This window comes from Dipteris shenzhenensis, chromosome 16 (genome assembly GCF_047967505.1).
Source record: "Dipteris shenzhenensis isolate YYH24624 ecotype China chromosome 16, Dip_SZ_1.0, whole genome shotgun sequence".
NCBI classification, from domain to species: domain Eukaryota; kingdom Viridiplantae; phylum Streptophyta; class Polypodiopsida; order Gleicheniales; family Dipteridaceae; genus Dipteris; species Dipteris shenzhenensis.
Genome location: NC_141611.1, coordinates 38983410 through 39009079, shown reverse-complemented (window position 1 = coordinate 39009079; position 25670 = coordinate 38983410).

Below are 25670 nucleotides of genomic sequence, written 5' to 3'. Positions count from 1 at the left end.
TGCAACTTGGACTTTAATGCATCTAGCTCATAAGTATTCTTGCTAGCCAATAGCATATCATCCACATATAGTGCCAGGATTATCAGGCTATTATCCTTAGCCCTTTTAGTGTAAAGGCAGTGATCAATTTCACTCCTTCTAAAACCCTGGGACCGAATGAAAGCATCAAACTTTTGATACCATTACTTGCTTAGGACCATAGAGACTCTTCTTCAGCTTACAAACTAAATGCTCTTTGCCCTTTTCTTTAAAGCCTTCTGGCTGCACCATGTAAATTTCCTCATGTAGATCCCCATGCAAGAAAGCTGTCTTGACATCCATCTGCATAAGCTCCATATCCTCTGATGCCACTAGTCCAAGCATGCATCTAAGTGTGGTCATCTTCACAACCGGAGAGAATATCTCATCAAAGTCCACACCCTTCTGTTGCTTGAACCCTTTAGCGACCAAACCGGCCTTGTACCTAGGCACATCATCACCTGTGACCATTTTGTAGACCCATTTACATGGCAATGCATTCTTTCCTTGTGGCAAAGAAACCAAGTCCCAAGTCTTATTCTTCATAAGTGAACTCATCTCTGATTGCATAGCATACTCCCACTTGCATTGATCCTCGTGCATCATAGCCTCTCTGTAGCAAGAAGGCTCCCCGCAATCAGTAAGCATCACATAGTCTACCCCTGGAACAAACCTATCAGGCGGTCTAGACACTCTAGATGATCTTCTCAAGGGCATTTCAGCTTGCTGTCCCACCTGTATATCAGCCACATTTGGCTCATCATTTCCACCAATAGATGATCCATAATCTTCCCTTGATTATATACCTGTGGGAGTACTTGGTGGTACCATTTCTTGCACATTTGGTGCATGGACAGCTTGCTGTTTATCAACATATGCAGGTGGATTCACATCCTGGAAAGTGATTCTCCTCATTTCAACATCCCTCATGAGTGCCTTATGCATCTTCTTCTCATTGAAGACTACATCATGGCTACGTATGATCTTCTTTGCTTCTCGTTCCCAGAGACGATAGCCCATCTCTCCACTTTCACCATAACCCAGAAAGATGCATTTGCTAGACTTAGGATCTAGCTTCTTTCGAAGCTCTTTTGGCACATGTGCATATGCCTCACACCCAAATATACGCAAATGAGAGTAAGAGGCTTCTTGCCACTCCATGCCTCTTCAGGAATACTACCATCCAAACTCTTACTAGGTGATCTATTGATCACATGCATTGCAGTCTTCATTGCCTCAGCCCAAAAACCACCAAAAAGACTTGAATTGGAAAGCATGCATTGCAATCTTTCTTGAATGGTATGGTTCATCTTTTCTGCAACTGGATTTTGCTCTGGAGTACGAGGGGATGTGAGCTCCCTCTTAATCCCACATGTATCACAGAAATGCTGAAAGTCATGAGAGAGATACTCTCCACCATTGTCAGTCCGTAGGCATGTAAGCGTTCTACCTGACTGATTCTCAACCAAGGCCAGCCATTTCTGAAATACCTGGAACACATCACTCTTCCAAGCTATAGCATAAGCCCACACTTTCCTAGTTGCATCATCAATGAATGTCACATAGTATTCAGCCCCACCTAATGACCGTGTAGGCATGGGACCACATACGTCTGAATGCACCAAATCAAGCTTTTCAAACTCTTTCTTTTCCCTTCTTTTATGGGCTGATTTAGTCTGCTTCCCATAGAGACAGTGCTCACAAAATTCAAAATCAGAGAAACTCAAATGCGGTACATAACCCAAACGGCATAAGAGTTTCATTCCATTCTGGCTCATGTGCCCCAACCTGCAATGCCATAAAGAAGTGCTTGGCTGCTCGGTTATTGCAACAACATGATCAAATACCCCTGATAAATGTAAGGGATACAAAGTCCCACACTTGGCACCCCTGGCCAAAAGCATAGAGCCCTTCTGAATTTTCCAACTCTGAAAGCCAAAAGTGGTGTGAAAACCAGCATCATCTATCTGACCCACTGAAATAAGACTCTTGGTCAACTTAGGCACATGTCTCACATGTTTCAAAATAAATGTAGACCCATTTGCAAAAGAAAACTTTATGTCACCTACTCCCACTATGTCACATGCATAGTCATTTCCAAGATGCACACAACCTGTCTTTCCACTGTCATAAGTGGAGAACCATTCCCTATGGGGAGTAACATGGAATGAAGCACTAGAATCCAAAATCCAATCCTAGGAATATGCATCATCTGAAGTGGTAAGCAACTCTGTAGATAAACTAGACATGAAGAGAACGTCATTGTCACTATCATGTGTGACTGCATTGATCTCCTCGATCTTCACTTTCCTTGGACTCTCTTCCTTTTGATTTGCACCCCAATTTGCATTCTTTTTCTTATCCTTTTGCTCTCACTTCAGCTTGTAGCAATCCTTTTTCATATGGCCCTTCTTGCCACAGTGGTAACACTCAATGTTATGTGCCCTGGATTTGCTACGAGACTTCCTTCTTTCTTGGGACCTTCCCCTGAACTCTGATCTGCCCCTTTGCACATTTAAGGCTGCATCGTGATTGTTGCCATCCATAGACTTCCGTCTAATCTCCTCGGCCAACAAGCTACCCACATCATCAAATTTCAGTACTCCACTAGGTGCAGAGTTACTCGCAGTTGTACGGAAGGTATCCCATGAGGATGGCAATGAACATAAGAGAAATATTGCCTTAGTCTCCGCATCAAAATTCATCTTCTGAGCCTGAAGCTGGCTGAAAATAATATTGAATTCATTCAAGTGAGAAGCAATGGAGACCCCTTCCTTCATACGCAGCTCAAACAACCTCTTCATGAGGTAAACTTTATTAGAGGCAGTTTCCTTTTCATAAGTGGCACACAGTTTCTTCCACAAATCTTCTGTAGTCTTCTCATTTACTACTATGAAATAAACTGACTCTACAAGATGAAGTCTAATAGTAGACTTTGCTAATGCATCCAACTTATTTCAATCATCCTCAGACATATTTGTAGGTTTAGCTTCAATCCTGCCAAGGGTTTAATCTGCTTCTTTTGAATAAGCACATCCCTTATCTGTTCTTTCCACAAAGAAAGTTTGTCCCATCAAACTTTTTAATGTTGAAATACTCCTTTTCAGACATGGAAGAGGATGCCATGATGCAAATAAAGCAAAATCCCAAATGCTACTGCCTGTAAGAGAGAATCACACCAAATACCAGGTGCACCCAAATGTGTATGCCACAATAGAGTGAAATATCACCAAAACTCAAAGCTCAAAGCATCAAAATATTCATCTAACTTATGTGCATATACTATGCATCCATATGAGCAAATCTGGCCCAAAAGAAAATGCCAACTGCAATGGCAATCCAAAATGCCAATAAGTGCCAAATGACTCAAGCATAAACACCGTCCACTGGCATATGCATCAATAATATCTCATCCAAGAGAGCATAGCACTATTAGTGCATCACTTGCAATGTGTCAAAGCTATCCCTCAGCATAAAATAGCATCCATGTGCAAAGCGTCCATAAAAATAGCATCCCACAAGGCAATTTGGGCCTATCATCGCATCCAATAAGGACCGCAATGCATCCAAATGGCCTATAAATCATCCATTGCAACCCAATGCATACCACGAATGAGCGCACACTACTCAAACTGCAACTAGAGTGATCTACATAAGGTTTTCTCAAGAAATCATAGTCCCACGGTAATGACCGCTACTAAAAATATAACCTGGCATGCCTCAAAACATGGGCGCCATTGCATAATCGGGCTTTGTAAGAAAATCTGCAAATATCTTTGTTCAACCAGAACTCCAAAATCCCAACTGATGAGTGAGAAATGGGAGTCAACACTTATCCACTACCATGTGGCATAAATCTAAGGTTTTAGAACCTTAGAATGAAAAATGCATAACAAAGAGACGAAATCAAATACACAGAGATCTATAACTCTGAAAATACTCCACCGAATCGCGCAAGAACTGCCAGGTAGGGGTTTTAGGGCGTCCGGAACACAATGGGGTAGACGGTTTTGGAAACCATGGTCTCAATCACTAGGTCCAACACACGGACTGAAAAAACGTTTTTGGAAATAAACCTGTTTGTAAACTCCACCGGAGTGCGAACGATGAGCAACATAGAAGTTTTAGGACCTCCTGAGTCCACCGGAACTGATAGATCTACAAACGGTTGCTCCAAACTTGAGTTCCAACACCTGGGCAAAAAAACGCAGAAACTGACACAGTGAGTCCGAAATCCAATGAAATGATCCCAGATTCAAGAATGAAGGTGTTTCCAAGCTCTTGAAGTGAAGTGGACACCAAAAGCAAGCAATAGTTGCCTCTATAAGTCAGTACGGAGTCTCTGTCATCAAACGAAACAGGGAAAAGCTCAAAAAACGACTTTTTCTTTGAAAACATTTAACAGGCTCTCAAAACCACTTCACAAAACCAAAGTGACTTTTCCAAAGGTTCCTCCAAGGTCTCTGCATACTCAGATGCAAGTAAAGTCACCCACAAAGCTTCCCATAGAGCTTCTCCTTCCTCCCACAGAGCTACCGAGCTTCAAGCATTCACACACGCTCAGCTGGATCACCCGGGCTCTGATACCAGTTGAGAGCGCTCTCAACGGAAGCAAGAACGGAAGAGGGAGAGAGAGAAATAGAGAGCCACACAAGTTTTGGTGGGTGCAGAACCCTAATCTTCTTTTTCATTCATTTATATATATGTCTTTGAGTATTGTACATAACCGGGGTAAAGGCACAGTGACATTTAACCCCCACACATGAGACCAGGAGATTGACACAGGGATATGCATTTTTCCTTGGTCAAGGTGCTATATCATGGTTGTCAAACAAACAGCCAATTGTTTCTTTATCTTCGACTGAAGCAGAATATAGAGCACTCACTACAGGTGCATGTGAAGCTATATGGCTCAGAAGACTATTGTCAGAAACATATAACTTTGATGAGTCAAAGCCAACAACAATATACTATGATAATCAATCGGCTCAAGCATTGGCCAAAAATCTAGTATATCACTCCAGGACAAAGCACATTGATGCCAGAGAGCACTTCATTAGAGAAAGAGTGTTACTTGGTGACACACACTGCAACATTGTGATAGCAAAGAAAATGTTACAGACATCTTTTCCAAACCACTCGGTAAAGAGCTATTCGAGAAACGCCGACTAGCTCTTGGTTTGACGCAGAGGAAGGACATTCCCATTGTGATGGAATGTAATGCTCAATCCTTCTTCGATTGAAGGCCTACTTCATGATGTTGATCTTGAGGGAAGGTGTTGAGAGTTCACGCTCAACATCATGTGATCATGTGTGCATAGCACCATCACGTGATCATATGTGCATAGCACTAACCTTATAGAGTGCCATAAAGGAAAGGGTTAGATCCCCTAACCCTAACCCTAACCCTAAATGGGTTTGTATATATTCTATTTTTTCAACTAAATCTAGTGTACAATTAGTCATTTGTGGTGTGCTCTCTAGCTGTGCCCTCTCTCCTCATCTCCACTCTTCTCCTCTTCCCGCTTCATATTTTGTCAGAGGTTATTTTCTCTTGGGAGTTCATGATCATGGGTGGCCGTGGAGCTTGCAAAAATCTGCATGGGTACAATGTAGGAACTAGGGTATCTTCTACTTATAAAGGCAACTTCAAACACACCATCAATCATTATGAGGTCTATTTGTTATTTTCTCAATATGTGCTAGAGTAAGTTTTGAAAGCTTCTCAAATCATTTGAAGTATCAGCTGAAATAACTTTTTAAACTGCAAAATACACAAGAATGGTCTTAGAGTCACCATATGCCTCGCTAAAAGTATTGATCCTGCTTTAATACTTTAGTGCTTCCTCTTCATCATTTTCTTTCGAAATATTTGCACTGTGCCTCATGATCTCCTACTTGCGCTACCTACGCATATAGATAGTCCCTTCCTTGTGGCCTCTTGAATCGACTGTCTTTAATGCATTTTAACAATTCCTCTAGACTCTAGAGCACATAAAAAGACTGCCTGTAGCATATTTTAACAGTTCCTTCAGAATGAATGAATGTCCATTGAAGGAGAACTGTCCAACAAAGGACTAGGCACAAAAATTATCAGAATAGTGCACGTTATCAATGTCGGGGATTTTCGAGGTGAGAAATACCAGGGGTAAAGCAGATGAATAGTCATCCTATCACGGGTGTTGGCCATAATTAGTTGCAGACCTGATGGTCACTAGGGTGTAGGATCTGCCTATTAGATGATTGCACATGAAGGGGTCTGCTCTAGCCAAGGATCCCTCCGACAGGATTTCCATGATGAGGCATTCTCGGTGTTGATTCTTTTCTGATCTGCATTGTTTGATTCCTGATTTGGATGCGAGGCTGATCGATTCAGACGTGAGACTTAGCGATTATTCACTTCAATGGTACGTAATTTGCAAAATTCTACCAATTCTTTTTTGATCCACGATATTTGGTTCTTGATTTGAAACTCAAGAGAGGATGCAAAGGAGGCACAAACAGGGAAACAATGTTGCAATGGGCTTGTTTCAAGTGGTGCATTCTTATGGTATTCACTCAAAATGGGCCGCCATACCACCATCTCTTGCACTCTTCTTGTTCCTTGAGCTTCTTCAAATAATATAAATAAGAAGCAATGGCAATGGCGGTGGTAAGAGCAGAGACAACATCAATTATGGATGCAGGCCTGCATGCTGCTATGGGCACCCTCAACTTCTTCACCCTCTTGTTTACATAGGCTTTGTAGGCTTGGCACCGCTACCCTTGTTGTTCATACCACCATCTCTTGCACTCTTCTTGCTCCTTGAACTTTTTCAAGTAATATAAATAAGAAGCAATGGCAATGGCGGTGGTAAGAGTAGAGACAACAACAATTATGGATGCAAGCCTACATGCTGCTATGGGCACCCTCAGCTTCTTCACCCTCTTGTTTACATAGGCTTTGTAGGCTTGGCACGGCTACCCTCGTCGTTTTATTTGTGGCATTGTAATTGACAAACTTTGCATGCCTTTCAAATGCCATATTTTGCTTCTTTGAGTCTGGTGCTTTTCATGGGAAGAGCATGGTCGACCCTGTCCATATTGACAATTTCTATTGCTACTACGGGATGCAACCATCCAGAAATCTTTCTCTCTCTTTCTTCCCCTTGATTAGTACTTTGCGGAGTTTCTATACCCTCTATTGTGGAATGCTCTAAAGTCTTATCTTCATCTCCAGGTAGGATAGCTTCATCTATTCTTGCACATTTGCCTACACCTTTCGCATTTGATTCTTGAAGTATCTCATGAGGGATTAAGTTGCTAACGAATTGCAACATTGTAGAATAAGATAATGGAAGACCGTCTTGCTTGTCTTCAAGGGGCACCTCTCTCGTAGGCTGCGCAGGCATCCATCTCAACCTTCGTGCTACCTGTAACCTTCATCGAGGAAACCTGGCTTCGCGTAGTGATGGTGCTACTTGTGGATGGTCTCCTTCCACTACAATGAAAGAGTGGCAACTCAACCTCTCTAAAATTGGTGTTCAACATTGCTGAAGGCCCAACATTCAAGCAAATGATCCACATGTACCTTCGAGTTTGAAATCTCCATGCACAACATATACGAATATTCAAGGACATGTATGACACCAAATTTTGGTAGCTGCATCGCATCCATATCTCACAAAGATTGATTAACCAACACACTGTCATTCAAGCCACAATCTTTAGGAATTTTGCACCTTCCTTGATCCAAAGATGGATCAACATCAGGGAGGTGGCATGTTAACCACATTGGTTAGCACTACCACATTTTGACATTTTGCTGTATTTCAGTATTGTAATTAGCATTAGGATTTTGGCTTAGAGCCAATTAGGCCCAGAAAGATTATGAAACTAGAAGAGTGTAGAAAGCAGGAAGAGATCTCAAGGTTGTCCATTCCTTTGAAAGGTGGCATGCATAAATGCGAAGAGTGTTGTTTTTGGCCTTCAGTTGTTGTATGCAAAGTTTGAGCGATACAAGGTCTCTTCTTCTTCCACCATGAGTTGTTTCCTTGTTTCCTTCTCTTCTTCTTCCATGATTTGTTCCTCTGTTGCATCTTGTGAATGCCATATTCCCTCTCTCCCTTCTCTTTCTCACTATTCTCCTCTCCCTCTCATCTCCCCTCCCCTCTTCCCCTTCTTCTCATTGTGCATTCATGATTGCAACAACCCAGGAGCTGCAAGTGTGACACTTGTGAAGAGCCTTTTCTTTCATTGCTCTCAATGAGGGTGGTTAGAGGTGAGCTCTCCAATAGCATTGTGGTAAGATCCCCATGATACATGAGTCACCGCCAAGGACCACACATATCTCTAAGTCAATTTACACCAAAGAATCCTCCCAATGCAACATCACTTTCCCCTTTATATGTGGCTTGGCCCCATAGTATGATATGGAAACAACAATTATCATATTCAATAATTACTAGTAGAAATAATAAATCTTTTGGCCATCAAGAGAAAAGTTTTATCATTCAAATATGGTTGCTAAGTCTTTTTTGCATTCCATTATAACATAAGCTCCCAATGGCCAGCATTAGGAACAATGTTCTAAGAATTGGGTCAAATATTCCACTGGGAAATCAACGTTCATAATCTAGTCTCCCCTAATATCATCATAACTTGGGTCCTCAATGGAGCCAATTTTTAAAATAAAAAGCGTCATATTTTCCTATGGAAGTGGCTATATTTATTTTTGTGGAATTGGGATTTTTCCAAATTCTCTAATATGGGGTCAATTCTCTCCAATTGCATGATGCATATTAATCCAATAATTAGATGATACAAAAATAGAATCTACCTACTAAGAACATAAGAGAAGTGATTTGTCAAATCATATGAAGACTTCAAAGGGATAGAGATTCAAATGCGTGGCTAAGATAAACTCACATGACATATCACATGCAAGCTTAGCTTGAGGATTAAAAAATTGGGACAACTCAACTATGATACCATTTGAATACTTGAGAGAGAGATAGAGAGAGAGAGAGAGAACACAAGAGACGTCGACAAAAGAGCCACTCAACTCACATACATCTAGAAGTAACCAAAGGACACCTGATTTTCCCTTGTAGTAGCCCCTTAAGAAAGTATGCTTGTACAAATTAACCTTGAGAAATTCACGCATATGTTATAAATCTATGCTCACTAGATGTGATTCAAACATAGGAATATCTACATGAATGCTTACAATGTATGCTCAATATATGTTTGGATTAAACATATCAGTATGCATATAAATGTAAATGTGCATGCACAAGCACAAACCAATACCTCTACATATGTGTATATATACAATATATTTGATTGACCCTCTTTCACTACACGCACACACACACACACACAGAGTGAAGAAAAAAGAGAGAGAAATTTGATTATATATAGATTTGATTTTAATCAAAACTCTCTCTCTTTTTTCTTCTCTGTGTGTGTGTGTATGTAGGTTAAAAAGTCCCATCAATAATCGAACCATACAATTAATTCCATCAATTGGATAAAAAGTAAAAAAAGAGAAACATATAAGGAAAAAATATTTGAGACGTCTAAGTTGAAAAATGCAACAACTAGAGTTTGCAAAAAATTCGACCAAATTAAGAATTTTTAATAATATTGATTTTGACAAACACAATCTTGAAAAAAGATGTCGAATCCTCAGGCATTCTAGGTTCTAAGGTCGCGGTACACTGATTTGCCACCATCTAAACAACCTAAGTGTTAGAACATCATAGTTACCTTTGGGTAGGCAGGTAATGCCTATTTTCCCCGGCTTGTTATGGCTTTTCATAGAAATATAGACAACCATATGGATTCTTAGATAATTAAAAAAAATTTGAGTCACAAGTGAAGTTTAAGTCACACGTGGAATAAGGAGTGAATGAGTGCATGGGGTTGAGAAGGGATTAGAAGAGGTATGGGAGGATTAGTGGGCTTGATGTGTGGGGTAGTTAAAAAGAGAGTGCAAGGGGAGATTTCATAGGAGGTACATAAAATAATAATTCATAGTTGGGGGAAGTATACATGTGTGTGTGAGTTTGTGTGTGTGTGTGTGTAAAGAAATAAGTGTTTGTGTGTGTCAGATACATTTACTAATCAAAATTATTGTGTGTGTGTGTGTGTGTGTGGTCCCACCCCAACCAAGAGGGTAAGACCACATGGTGGTGGGGAGTAAGCCTACCATGTGGAACTTACTCCCCACCTACTGATAGTAAGTGAATAAAAGTGGATCTATATGATAAGTGTTAAAATGAAAAAATTATGCCAATAATAAATGCGTAAATGACTTCTACAAAATAAATATTAAAGTTAGTAAATAATAAGGTGGATCACAAAATGACTAGGGATTATCCATGCTTAAGAATTATCCAATGGATGTGAATTAACTATATGGCACTAGCACCCGATGAAAGGCTAGTTGGGAAATCAAATTGTGTGTTTAGATTAAAAAGAATTGAGCCATACAATTAATTCCATCAATTGGATAAAAAGTAAAAAAAGAGAAACATACAAGGAAAAAATGAGACATCTAAGTTGAAAAATGCAACAACTAAAGTTTGCAAAAAATTTGACCAAAATTAAGAATTTTTAATAATATTGAGTTTAACAAACACAATACTGAAAAAAGATGTCGAATCCTCAAGCAGTCTTGGTTCCAAGGTTGGGGTCCACTTACCTGCCACCATCTAAACAATCTAGGTGTTAGAACATCATAGGTGCATTTGGGTAACATGTAATGCCTATTTTTCCCATCTTGTTATCGCTACACCTAGGAATATAGACAACCATATGGATTCTTAGATAATTAAAAAACGTTTGTCACAAGTGAAGTTAAGTCACATGTGGAGAAAGGAGTGAATGAGTACATGGGCTAAGAAGGGATTAGAAGAGGTATGGGAGGATTAGTGGGCTTGCTGTGTGGGATGGTTAAAAAGAGAGTGTAAGGGGAGATTTCACTGGGGGTACATAAAAGAATGATTCACAATTGGGGAAGTATACATGTGTGTGTGCGTGTGCATGTGCATGTGCGTGTGCATGTGTGCATGTGCATGTGTGTGTGCATGTGCTTGTGCATGTGCATGTTCATGTGCGTGTGTGTTACAAGACTATTCACATACCCACTTCTAACTTCCACAAGAAATAGACAAACACTCTCATGAATCACATAATGTACAAGACAGGGTATGGTTTATATACAATCTAATGGTGCAATTTTGCATGAATCACATAATGTACATCATCAATTCGTTGATTGTCTCTCTGGGGAGAACATAAAAATGAATCTCTACTTCCTAATGAACAACCATTAGTTTCAAGTCTACATACCCCAATGTACTTAAGAGTTGACCATTGGTTGTGCAAACTGAAGCCACAGTAAGGGTTAGGGGTACCTGCAATGCTTCCCATACTGAAGCCATAGTAAGGGTTAGGGGTGCCTGCAATGCTTCCCATACTTCGTGGGAGATGAAGTTATGGCTCTCTCCTAGATCCATGAATGCCTGGATGCATAAGCTCAAGCCCTGCAATTGAATATTCATCCTAGTTGGATCTATCATTATTTCATCAGTCAGTCCTGGATGTTTGGGTGTTGCCTTAAACAAGGCCATTTTCATACGTTGTCTGATTTTGGCATTACATGCCTTGTCTTCTTTGTTGGCTTAATGCTTCTTTGCTGGCCTGACATTTCATCCGGGCCACCTGGGCCTTGAGCTCCTTTTCCTTGTGGATGGCTTGGAGGGCTTGCCAGGGTGAGGGGGCCATAGTATCTTTTCAATTCGCTCTTGTTAAGGTAGCCGTCCATCTCCACTCCATCCAAGGTATCTATTTGGCATGCACCTTGTGAAGTGATCTCCACTATGAGCCATGCCCTTGGTTTTGTCTAGAGGTAACCCATTTGCCAGGTAGTGACCTATTTTGGCTACCCATTCTGGAATTATGTCAATGATAGGGGAACATCTGGGAGGTTATCCTCAACTCCCATTGGAGCTTCCCCATTGGGAATCCTTGAGAGGTGGTCAGCTAGGACGTGGACTTTTCCTTTATGCACTACGACTGTGAAGTCAAACTCCAAAATAATTAGCATCCGCCTTGTGATGCATCCCGTCATGCAGGTCTTGTTAACCAAATACAGTAATGCTTGATGATCAACAAAAAAGACGAACTTGTTGGCTAACAAGTAATGCCTGAGCTTTTTAACTACGTAGACTAGGCCCTCCCTCTCTCGACATCATTTAATTGCTGGCTAGCAAAGTACACCATGTAGTCCAAGTTGCACTCCCCCGGTTGGGCTAACACACATCCAATAGAAAGTTTGAGGCATCTATGTGGATGTGAAATATTAGATTCCAATCTCAGGCCCACGATACCGATGTTGTGGCCAATGCTAACTTGAGGGTTTCAAAGGATTTTTGACATTCCTCGGTTCACTCAAAGACTACTAATAGCTTGTACATTGGCCAGGCTATGTCTGCATAAAACAGGATGAACCTTTGATAGCTCATATGGCCCGTAAACCATTGCACTCCCTTGGCATTTGTGGGGGGAGGTAATCTAAAATGAGCTTGATCTTGTTGTCATCCATGGAGATGCCACGCTTGGACACTATGTGACCAAGAAACATGAGGTGTTTGACCCAAAATTGACACTTCAAGGGATTCAAGGATATCTGGTACAACCTGCAACTCTTGAGGACTAGTTTTATGTATCTCAGGTGATCATCCCATGTCGAGTTCATGCACGCGTTATATCCAAGAAGACTTCCACAAAGTCCCTTAGGTACTCCTTGAAGACGGTGATCATCAACCTCCAAAATGTGGCAGGTGCATTGGTAAGTCCAAATATCATTACTTTGACTGCATACACACCCCACTCGGTTGCGAAGGCAATTTTATGTTGATCTTGTGGGGTGATGGATACTTGATTGTATCTCGAGAATCCATTTAGGAAGCTATAAGCTTCCTTTCTATCTATTCTTTCTAGAACATGTTCCGTGAAAGGTAAGGGATAGTGGTCACACCTGGTGGCAGCATTTCCTTTTTTCAGATCCACGCATACTCAAATATTTTCATTCTTATTTAGGACTATCATGATGGGTGACACCCAGTCTGTATGCTCTATCTCATAGATGAATCCTGCATCTATGAGCTTTTGGATCTCCTCTCTCACTATGAATGCATATTTGGGAATCATAGGATAGGGACGCTATTGCATTGGCTTGATATCATCTAGCATGTGTATTATGATGACTTCAATGGGCACACCCTCCATGTCTGTGTACTACCAAGTCATGCAGTCTTTGTATTCTCGAAGGACGGCAATTAAGGCACACTCCTCATTGGGGGTGAGGTCATCTTCTATGAATACTCGTTGTGGGTCCTCCCCTTCTGGTGCCAATTTTACTTCCTTAACCTTAGCTTGGTTGTCCTATCCTTGGAAGCACCCTTCTTCCTTAGTTCTCTATGGTAGTCAGATGCAAACACTCCAACAGCAATCAGTCAATAACATTTTGGGATTGCAAACATAGAATAGAATATTGGCACTATAGATAAAGGACCATAATGAAGTGCAGAAGATCCAATAGGAGTTGTTACAACTACAGAACCAGTTTCAAAGTTATAGAGAGCAGAAAGAAGAGACTGAGAAACAATTAATGGATCAAATTGAGCGGCAACAAGAATGTGTATCTACTATTAAGGAATGGCTAAAGGAGATGCAAGTTGAATTTTTTAATGTTTTAGAACAGCTTTCCAAACGCAATTCAGAGTTGCAAATAGATAACTTGTTATTACAGGCAAAAATAAAATCTTTGAAGTATATGGAACATGAGCTAAAGATACTTTCAGAGGATACTGAAATAGAAGGTTCATTTATGAAGATTGATGCAGTGGAGCATGTACAAGCAGAACTGGTTAATATATCTCAAAATGCCTAGGATAATGTCAAGGAAAGATTGGAAATTTTGGCCTAGAGGCCATATGAAGCTTTTTCTTCAAAAGAATACACCACTAATGCTTTGCAAGAGAAAGTTCAAGAGCAAAAATAGGCTATTCAAGAGCTCTTGTAGCAGCTTATGCAATGCCAATAGAGGCAACAAATGTTATCAACACCGGTACATACTACTAACACAAAATATATTTTTTCTAAAATGTTGTCTATGTAGGCACATAAAGATTTAGTAGCAAAGAAGATAGATGCAAGAACTAGGCATGAGTTTCAGTAGAGTTTGTGGCAAGAGGAAGAGTTGCAGATAGAGGAGATGATGCAAGCTTTAAAGACTATTCAAGACTTAACTGATGCGGAGGACGTGAAGCTGAAATATCAACAATACACTGATACTATGGCAAAAAAGCAAGACCCTATTATAGAAGAACCTGATATGATTATAGAATAGCTAGATCCTATTACAAAAGGACCAAAAGGGATTACAGATGAACTAGACACTATTACAAAAAAGTTTGGAGAGAAGGTTACCCCAATGTGCAAGATGCAAGTCATGGGCATGATCGTGAAAATGATCCATTCGTTTCTCTGCCAACAAAAGCAGATGTAGAACTTGATGAATCAAACTTTTAAATGGGTTCAGGTCGCAATAATTTTTTATGAACAAAAATCCTTGTACCACTGGGTGTGCTAGTGTAGACAAATTCCACTTGGCAAGAGCTTTCTAGTGTGTTTTAATAGCATAAATAACAAGATATTTATGGATATGTTTCTACAAAAGTATAAATTACTATAAATAAGTATTAACTTGGGCTTATATATCACTCTCATAAAATACATGTAATATTTAATACTATATATGCAAATATAACCCCATTGATGTGCTCAAATGGGGTTTTTTGATCACTTTGAGTGGCTGAATGACTATATTTGGACATTGGATGTGAAAGTTATGCCACTTTTAAAGTGTTGTCCATGGTAGTTTTGCCAACGAAACTACCTTGGAAGACCTGCTTCAAAGGGGTTTTCACTGGAAAAAATACCTTGATGGAATCTGATTATGACATTGTTCATACACCCGGCAATCAGCATGTTGTTGTAGATTATTTAAGTTGATTAACAAACAGTGAGGCATCTTTGGGATTTCAAGATGATTACTTGATGCACATTTGATTTCTGTCAACTTGGATGGTGGTCAAGATTGGTATGATAGGATGATTCTTTTTCTGACAGAAGGGTTGGTACCTCAATCACTATCAAGAGATCAGAGGAAGAAATTTATGTTGTAGAGTAAACCATTTTTGGTGATAGCTGGGGTTTTGTATAGGAGGGGTATTGATAAGCTTATCCGAAGATGTTTGTCAGATCATGAAAGGAAGGCAGTCCTCATGGAAGCGCATGCTGGAAATTGAGGAGGTTACTTTTCTGGTGATATTACTAGAAAAAAGATATTGCACGTAGGTTTATGGTGGCCTAAAATATTTAAATATGTTCATCAATTCGCTAAAACTTGCTTACCATGTCAAAGAGATGGCAGGCCAATAGATGCAGATTGGATGCCAATCTTTTACTGGTCTCTTTATCTCCATTCATGTTGTACTTTGCCTTTGTGTCCTCTTCATTATTTGCATTTCACCGAGACTAACATAGTTCTATATATCCATATATTTTTTCTTTCACTATACCTTGTTTGGTATGTTTTGTCAAACCATTGGGATAGAGTGGTTTTTGTCATATACATGCCAAATTGCATTCCAATTTTCCATGGCCTCATTTGCCATGAAGCCATGGAATCATACATCCATCACACCATTGTTTTTCATCACAAGGTTCGCCATCTCCCAAAATTCAATTGGGCGACCTCATCCTCAACTTTCCTCTCACAACTAGCTATATTTTGCAGACCTTAAGTACTATAATAAAATAGTTGAATTAACATCACCTAAATGCGTAGATGTACCCTAGATGAACTTCATTTCCAACACCCACCAAAATCATTAAAATATTTCCAAATCAACATAAAAGTGTGCAATGCACATACCTGGGACCATATACATGTGCTTCCATTGTTGGCCACCCCCAAACCCTTTGCATGTGATCAAAGAAAACCCAAGAGGTCTGCAATCAAAGAGCAAATCCTTGCCTCTACTAGTGGCAGCTCAAAAATATAATCACCATTAGACATTGGGGAAGTGGTTGGACAAGCATTATGTTCCCTATCTCCTCCACAAATCTTTGCTATAGGCATGTCTTTAATCGTTGTTTAAAAATGCAAAATAGGAGCATCTAAATTGACTGGCTAACTCTCTCTCTCTCTCTCTCTCTCTCTCTCTCTCTCTCTCTCTCTCTCTCTCTCTCTCTCTCTCTCTCTCTCTCGTGCCTCTTAAAATCAACCAACTCTAACTCCCCCTTGGATTTCATGTGACCAACTCTCCTAACCCAACATTTAACGCCTACCCCTATGACTTAATCGGCCCCTCATAGCCCCTAACACATCCCAACCAACCCTAACCTTGCCACCCGACCCCCTTGTGACCCTCAAAAAACCCTCACAAGCCCCTTGTGATTCTCATGACAACCCTAACCCCCCTCCCAACTCCCTCTCAACTAACCCTTTGTAACCCCTTCATCCAACTAACCCCTCGCCCAATTGAAACCCTTGCCCTCGCTACATGTGTCACGACCCCCATCTCCTGCATCCTAAGGATGCTCATGACTCTAAGGACCCTCATGCTCCTCCCACATCTCTAAGGAACCTCCTGCATCCGTAAGGATTCTTTTCATGCCCCGGATCCTTAGCCTCTCATGATCTCATGATCCTTTTGCAAGTCACCCGTCTCCTCAGCCTCATGATCTCATGTGACTGATTCTCAGCCTCATGACTTGGCTCCTCAGCCTTGTGACCTCACAAGCTCATGGGCTCATTCGCAACAACCCATTCTCTAGTGGCTCTCAAGATACATTTGCAACAAGCGACCTGCTCTATGCTGCACCAGCAACATTCGCAATAACAAAGTATGCACGAGATGGTGTGATGAGCTTCACGCTAGGAGATTCTGATCAAACGATCGAATTCTTAGATTACCAAAGTGGCTAGTATTCATCTTAAAAGGAGGAAGCCCTTGGTAGATATTGTAGTGGACGAGGAAATATTGATTTGAGAGGTATATATTCTATAGAGCTTCACCTTGGACTCTAGGATCAACCCAATATCCTCCATTAGTGAAGTAAAGATGATCTAGTCGACCAGACCTCCAGGTATTGTCACTATGGCAATTATGCCAACTAAACCACTGGCCACTCCGATTTTGCTAAAAGGAGCATAAATCAACAAGTGAGCAGTCGAAAGTGAACAAGTCCCAAGGAAAACATTTCACTTTTGACAATGCAGCATAGTCATGTGAGCAATCATGGGATCTATGGCAATGTTTTAGTCTCTCACCAACTACCTGATTGATGCTCCACTAGTGACCTGTGCAACAACTTTCAAATCACCTATAAGCATATATTAGACTTCTTTTAAAGAACATTTGCCATCCTCCAGCATCGCTCACCAGCGAGCTATGCTGGAGTAGGGTCTTAGTTTTCTTGGGACTGAGTAGTTTTGACAAATCACACCTTCCTCTTATGGCAACGAATCACGCCTTCCTCTTATGGCATCAAATCACACCTTCCTCTTTTGGCAAGGTCTAAGCCGTTGGGGCCATATACTTCAGCCCTGTGCACAAATAATCTTCGATCTTCCAAGGCTTTGTACACCTCTCTCCTTGTGGGCACTGCCAAACAAAAATCCAATATATGCTATTCTCTAAGCTTCACTAGATTATCCATAACTAGCAAGTGCATTGATCTTCATCATCAATCATTGGTAGTAACCAACACAGGCATCCCTCCATGCTATTGCCACTTTTGATGTTTCTAGAGGTAGTAGAAATAGTGTATGGTGCTATCCCTTTTCGTTATTTCATGAACGTGGATGTTGGTGGTGGTCCACCCAACTCATGTGAAGCTTTGTGCTACATTGTCAACATCGTAGATAGAGATCTGAGATGCTATACTAGATGAGGATCTTAGTCCCACCAACTACATCCTATCGTCATAAGATTGGAGTCTCTTGTGGGGCAAGCAGTCACAAGACTGTAGGTAATTGACCATCAACTAACATGCTGGGTTGTATAGAGACAAAAGTGCTTTGTGTCCCTCTCACCCCACTACTTTATCAATTTCAAGAACTTGAGGAAACTTTGTTTAGATGTTATTAGTAGTCAAAGTTGTCATATGATCTGGATTGATGTTTTGTAGTAGGCTATAGTGATCCACTTGAGTTGGATGAAGAGGATCGTAAGAGTAGTAGGTTGCAGTGATCCGCCTGAGTTGGACGAAGAGGTTCATAAGAGAATATTTCTATGAACATTATAATGAGTTTAAAAGTTATCGTTGATTTATTAGTTTGGTAGTATATTAGGAAGGCGAAGTCCTATAATGACTCAAAGAAGGCAGAGCTGAGGGTGGATGCCTACCTCTTGACAAGATCCTTGCCTTGCATGATGCCTTAAACACCAATAGCACCAAGATGTCCAATGCCATGGCCATGTCCTGCATAAGCTTGTCAAATCTTTTCAAAAAAACTTTTATCCTCCACCAGTATAGCTCGCCGACAAGCTATGCTTGAGGAGGGTCCTAGTTTTCTCCATAATCTAGTTCCACTGTCACATGCAGCTACCCGATTTTCTCCTCACATAAGTGTAGATGGGGCATCACTCCTATAACTACACAATAAGATTGCAAACAAGATTGTATGGAATACTATCCATGTTTGATCACGATGGTGAAGGGCCACTCATATATACTTATAGCATAGGTGTGGGATATGTTGTAGTCACTTGGCTTGTATCGTAAGCATAGAGGGTGGTCTCCGGAAGGTCCAAAATGAGAATTTCCCTTTGCCAGCATAGCTTGCTACCGATGAGCTATGCTAGAGGACATTCCTAGTTTTCTCCACAAGCAAGGTCCACTGCCACATATGCTACCCAATTTGCTACTGCATTTCAAACAAAATCGCCACTCCTAGCATAGCTTGCCCACAAGCTATGCTCGGATAGGGGGAAAACTTTCATTCAATTAAAAATTAAGCCCCTTCCTATGCTTGCATGGGGCATAAAACAAAGTTGCATTGTGCAAATGGTATCCATTGCATAAACAAAATGTATGCCCTCAATAGTTTTCAATTGTCTAGTGGTGTCCATTGCATAAACAAAAATATGCCCTCAACAATTTTCAATTGTTTGGTTTTGGCTTCACCTAGTTCTTATCTCCTTTTGGGCTCCCTTTCCACCTTGTTTTCATTAGTCTACCAATGCCGATATAATGTATACCCACTAGAATGTTTTCATTAGTCTCCCATCTACCGAAAATGAGAGGTTGCATCCTTTAAATGCCTCAAGTTATAAAGTCTCTTATACCAGAAGTTTTCCAAGATTTTCCCTTATTACCAACCTGTTTATGGTTCCCCATTGTAATTTTAGGCCCTCTCCAACATAGGTTGCCGGGCGAGCTATGCTAAAAGGGAAAGTTTGTTTTCCTTCCCAAAAATTTCTCCCCCCTCTCCAGCATAGCTTGCTTGCTCACTATCCTGGAGGGGAGGGTTTTCTTTCCATTATACCAAATTTTTTTGTTGACAGGGGGAGCCGACCAATAATTAAAAATAAATAAATAGAGAGAGAATAGAAAACTATTCCCCCTTGAAGCATAGCTCATCGGCAAGATATGCTAGAGGGAGGGGGGGTATTTTACCCTCTCCCCCTCTCCAACATAGCTCAGATGGAGAGCTATGTTGGAGGGGGGCTATATTGAACTTCTATCATGAACCCCCCCTTTCTAAGCATGTCGGGGGATTTTATTTGAGAGACTGAGTGACCAATAAAAAGAGAGGGAGAGAGAGAGAGAGAGAGAGAGAGAGAGAGAGAGAGAGAGAGAGACAATGAGAAACATTAAAGTATTTTGTTTAAGAGGTCAATGTATCTATTTTTAATTAAAGTGGTCAATCCATTAAAGCATAGTTGCAATCATAATTTTTTTGATTGATTAAAGTGGTCACTATATCTCTTTTTCATTCAATTAAGGTGGCCAATCCATTAAATTTTTTCCTTTTTTTTAAATTATAAGTGGTCAATGTATTTATTTCTTGTTTGAGTAAAGTGTTTAAACCATTAGTGTATTTCTTTTTGTTTAAGTTGCCAATCTATTAAAATATCAGTTTCAATGTGGCTATATATTTATTGAAAACTTCAATAGAATGGTGGTTACCAGGTTTATACATAAGAGTGTGATGGAGACTTCAAAAGTGTTTAGAATACTCATGATATGGAGACCCAGGAAGGAGACAAGGAATTAGAGCATCACACAAGGCAATAAGGAGTTGGAGCACGTAAAGATCAAAGTGGGACATAAAGAGTTAACATTGGAGAAAGATATACCTCGTGTAAGTGCATCTCTTCTCTATCTATTCATTTGGTAATTAGACATGTTGGAAAAAACTTTCTTAACAATTGTAGTTGAGTTTGGAAAATAAGGAGGCTATTTCTTTTGGTGATGATGATGATTTTGTTGAGGAAGATTTAAATGATGTGGAATCTAAAGAAGAAGACAAAAAAGTCAAGGAAAGGAAAGAGAAACAAAAGGAAAATACTGAGGATAATTCCATCACTCAAATTCCTACTCATTTCAAGTGGATTTGTTGGCTCAAACCATGGCTAGGATTAGGGTTGTGAGAGGTTTTCTACCCCCATTAATCCCCTTACGTTCAATGTATATACATGATGGAGTGAGGCAAGTTGGTACCAAATGGTGCAATCTAAAAAGTACTTTTATTTTTTATGGATATTTAGAGGAGAAAGGATCCTTTGTGTTGTCTATGAAGGGGTCACCTTGATCAAAGATTCTAGTCACAAATGATATCATGTCCACATGGGATCCTATTTGGAAAGAAGTTAATAAAAATTTGGAGAAGAGCTTGGAATATAATGAGACGTGGGGAGATATGAAACACAATATGTTTCTTTGCTGGAACGGAAATCATAGGACACAAGCATGGATGTTTCAAAGGATGTTGCAGGTTTGATGTTTCAAAGCATGCAGCCATGAGAGCAAGCTTTATAGTTGTTGCTCCCACAGATGAATTGCCACATTGATTGGAGCTTTGAATAGGTTGAATAGGTAATATATCTCTCTATTCTTCTTACATTCAAAGTGTTTTGAGAAACATACTGTTGGAAGGCTGAAAGGAAAGAAAAGAGTGGACACAAACTCAGAATACTTGCATTACTTGCTTGTAGAATGAAGAAGAATGAGGTCCTTAAGTAGGCACCTCATACATGCTCACTGACATCACTGATGACCTCAGAGCTCCACAATCATCTCCTCAATCTGCTCCTAGATTCTCTCAATCATCCTATGTGGCTCTCCACCACCTAACTGTGCTTGTGGGCACCTAACTGTGCCTCTAGCACTCACACATAGAAACATAAGGTGTGCCTGAGGCATACACCTTGAGATATCCCAACAAACCCCCCCTCAAGGAAATGCCTCAGGCTATGTCAAGGATACATCTAGTCTCATAGTTTCTCATGCCATCTCATGGTGGTCAAGGATAAATCTATGGCTAGGTTCTCATGCTAGCAAGGGTTCCCTTGGGTGTAAGGTAAACAAAAGGGATACAAAAAGACCTTCCAATGGTTATCTCCCCTACATGTTCATGCACACAATGTCTGCAGGAGGTACCATGGAACAAAACATACACATGGCCTACATCATAAGGTGACCAGAGGTGTTTACAAAACACACAAAACACAATAGTTTATTTTCATTCATTTTGGAGGACTATCCAGGCTGAGTACCTTTTGACATAAAAAGAGAGATCTGGAGCATACATAGAGATGTGTTTAAAATGCATAATCTTCAAAGGATGCCTCATCTTGTGGAGGCTCATTAACTGTAAGTAGATTTGCATTTTCTGTCTTTGCTTTGGCTCTGCAAAACTTCTCATTATGGTTGTTCTTGCCACAGTGCTTGCATGGATTAATTTTGAAGCAGTCCTTTGAAAGGTGATTTGTCTTTCCACAGTGATTGCAAGGGGTATACTTGCCCTTCTGGACTTTTACAGCATAAGCAGTGTCATTGCCTTTCCTGAGCTCCATATGCCTTTCTTCTTCTTGGAGAGCAGAGATAATACCTTCAAGATTAGGATTAGGAAGATTTTTCAAAGTGCTAACAATGTGATCATAATCTTCAGGCATACTCTTAAGTAGCACTGCCATAGCATCATCTGGAGTAATAGGAGAGTTGATAGAAGCTAATTGAGTCATAAGACTCCGCATATAGTTGACATGAGCTGCTAAAGTAGTACCACTAGCCATCTTCAATTCAAAGAAAGAGATTTTAAGTGATAGTTTAGAGATGTGAGAGCTAGCACCAAAAATCATGTCAAGCTTCTGCCAAGCTTCCGAAGGAGACTCCAAGTCAGAGATATGGTGAATATAATCATCTCCTAAAGCAAGAGCAATGATACCGTATGCTTTTTCTTCTCTAGCTAGATCCCTTGCCGGTCGTGTCAGAGTTGAGGATTCTCCAGCATTGGAGGCCGTAGAAGAAGTGGTAGGAGTAGGTTTGACAAGTCCCCATAAGTTCTCCCTCATCAATGCAAATTTCACCTTCATCTGCCATGTGTGGAAGCCCTTTCCATTGAACTTCTCGAGATTAAATAGGGTAGCCATGAGAGGGTCTAACCCAGATATTGGGCAGTGTCTATCTCTCTTACAAGGCAAAAATAACTGAAAGACTTCCAAAATATGAGCACTTGATGTAGCAAAGACTAGTGACCAATATTCAAACAATGATGCTTCTTGTTACATGCTTCATAGAAGTGGGTGAAATAAATACTTTCCAATCAAGGTCTAGTAATTCAAAACAAAACTGAAGCCACACTTGTACTAAAGTTATTGAAAGCTTCAAAAAACCAGAAATGCTAGAGTAGCATTTTATGTAGCATCATCTTCAAAAACTTGTCCAAAACTATCAAAACTAAAAGGCTGAACTTGGAGGGCTTGTATCTCACTCTTCAAAACAAGGAAAAGAGGGCTTTCTGAAGCAAAAGAAAGCTCATATACCAGAGAGGGTCCAGCACAGAGGTTGGACGAAATGGTGCTCACTTTTGCCCGGGAGAGTTGCTAGAGTCTGAAACTGAGTTTTGACGATTTCTCCCTCGTTACTGAACCAAATGACCTGAAAAATGGCTGAAAATCTTCGTCTTGAGGTCGCCCATCTACTCCTAAAAGGGCTCAGGCAATGGCGGAGCAGGCAGGGAGTATTGAGCAATAGAAGAAATTCGTTTTTTGGAGAATGGCAGCCAACAGAGACGTTTTTTTTTCAATTGCTTGCAGGTGGAAGTTTGCCCATACTAGAGGAGTTTCCAGCTCAGAGGGTTTGGGCAATGGTCGTTTGTAGGTGGAGAACCAAGCTCTCAAAGATTTTGGAAGAAAGAGGAAAATGGAGAAGAAGAAGATGATGTGGCAGAAATGGGCTCAAGGGGGATCAAAGGGCTCTGATACCATGTTGGAAGGCTGAAAGGAAAGCAAAGAGTGGACACAAACTCAGAATACTTGCATTACTTGCTTGTAGAATGAAGAAGAGTGAGGTCCTTAAGTAGGCACCTCATACATGCTCACTGACATCACTGATGACCTCAGAGCTCCACAATCATCTCCTCAATCTGCTCCTAGATTCTCTCAATCATCCTATGTGGCTCTCCACCACCTAACTGTGCTTGTGGGCACCTAACTGTGCCTCTTGCACTCACACATAGAAACATAAGGTGTGCCTGAGGCATACACCTTGAGATATCCCAACACATACTTGAAGAAATTCTTCTTGGTGTTTTAATGTTTCTTGATGAAAGATTAAATGAAGAGGCCTTTATCAGAATAGAGTTGAAAGATATCCAAGTTTACTCCAAAGGAGATGGAGAAGGTACTCTTACTAAATAAGGAGAAAGTTTACTGAGAATGTGTAAACATTTTGTCTTTTGGTCTTTTGTGGCATTTTATTGGATTGGTAAATAATTGGAGTGGTCCCAAGTAATCTATGATTATTTTTCTTTTTGTAGGTTCGAGTTGTGAGAGAAGCTAAGCTGAAGAGGCATGGTGGATTGCCCTAGTATCCCTTTACATGTTGGATCGGATTCTATTCACAGTTGGTACTTTAAATCAATGAGATGTATTATTCAGTCATTTTTCAATTTATGTGTTTGCAATGTACTCTCCTTACATTGAGTGGTATGGTCCACATTAAGGGAAGGTTAATGCCCCTTTTGTTGCCAAAGAGATAGAAAAAGGTCTATTAGCAGAGAAAAAAAAAGCTATTAGAAAGGGAAATATGGGTGAGAATTTACAGCAACATCCTGAGATGATTTTTAGACATCGCTATACAAACAATATGAGCAAGCTACTGGGGATTGTAGATCCAAAAAATGGTGATGAGTGGTTTCTTTTTTGGGTTACGTTGCTTTCTTTGGATTGCCCTAGTATCCCTTTACATGTTGGATCGGACTCTATTCACAGTTAGTTCTTTAAATCAATGAGATGTATTATTCAGTCATTTTTCAATTTATGTGTTTGCAATGTACTCTCCTTACATTGAGCTGTATGATCCACATTAAGGGAAGGTCAATGCCCATTTTTTGCCAAAAAGACAGAAAAAGGTGTATTAGAAGAGAAAAAAAAGCTATTAGAAAGGGGGATATGGGAGAGAATTCACAGCAACATCCTGAGATGATTTTTAGACATCGCTACACAAAAAATATGAGCAAGCTACTAGGGATTATAGATCCAAAAAATGGTGATGAGTGGTTTCTTTTTGGGATCTACTTCTATGGATGCAACATGAGATTAAAATTGGTTATGTAGATGATATTGCTATCTAGATGTGAACTAGTTATGTGGATGATATTGCTATCTAGATGTGAACTAGTTATGTGGATGGTATTGGTATCTAAAAAACTCAATGGAGACCTATTAATATTAAACCCCTTCACATTGAGAAATGGGAGATTCATATTTGCTATTTGCTAAGATAAATGAAAATCTATTGCATAGTAATAGCTTTTCATTCAAGAGTGTAAGACCATGTAAGTATTGAAGTATATATTTTGCCATCGACTATTGTACATAGCTAGCCACTAGCTATACATTTTGAGGATCAAAAACTCGCAAAACTTGCAAAATATCAAAACCCTTAATGAAATACTACATCTCTTTAGATTATTATTTTCTACTAATTGGATCCTTTATCTTCTATTCATTGTTGTGTTAATTGTATCCAATCTATAAGAAAATAATACATCATCTGTGCTCAATAGATAACAGGATCTCGTATGCAAGAGAGAAAACAAGATAGTATGGAGAATCAAGATTTTGATTACTGTAGAACTGATACAATAGATGGCGCTGCCTCCCAACCATGCGCTCCTGTGAAAGAAGCTTCGATGGCATGCTAGAAATAGTAGAAGACAGAGGCTAGATGCTAAAGAATCAGGGTTGCTATAGCCAGTGATAAAATGGGCTTCACAGGCTTGCTCTTATATAGCCACCAGTCGTAGTCGATTAGGCTCAACTGGGTGACTGACCCAGTTCACCCAAAACGGTGGACTG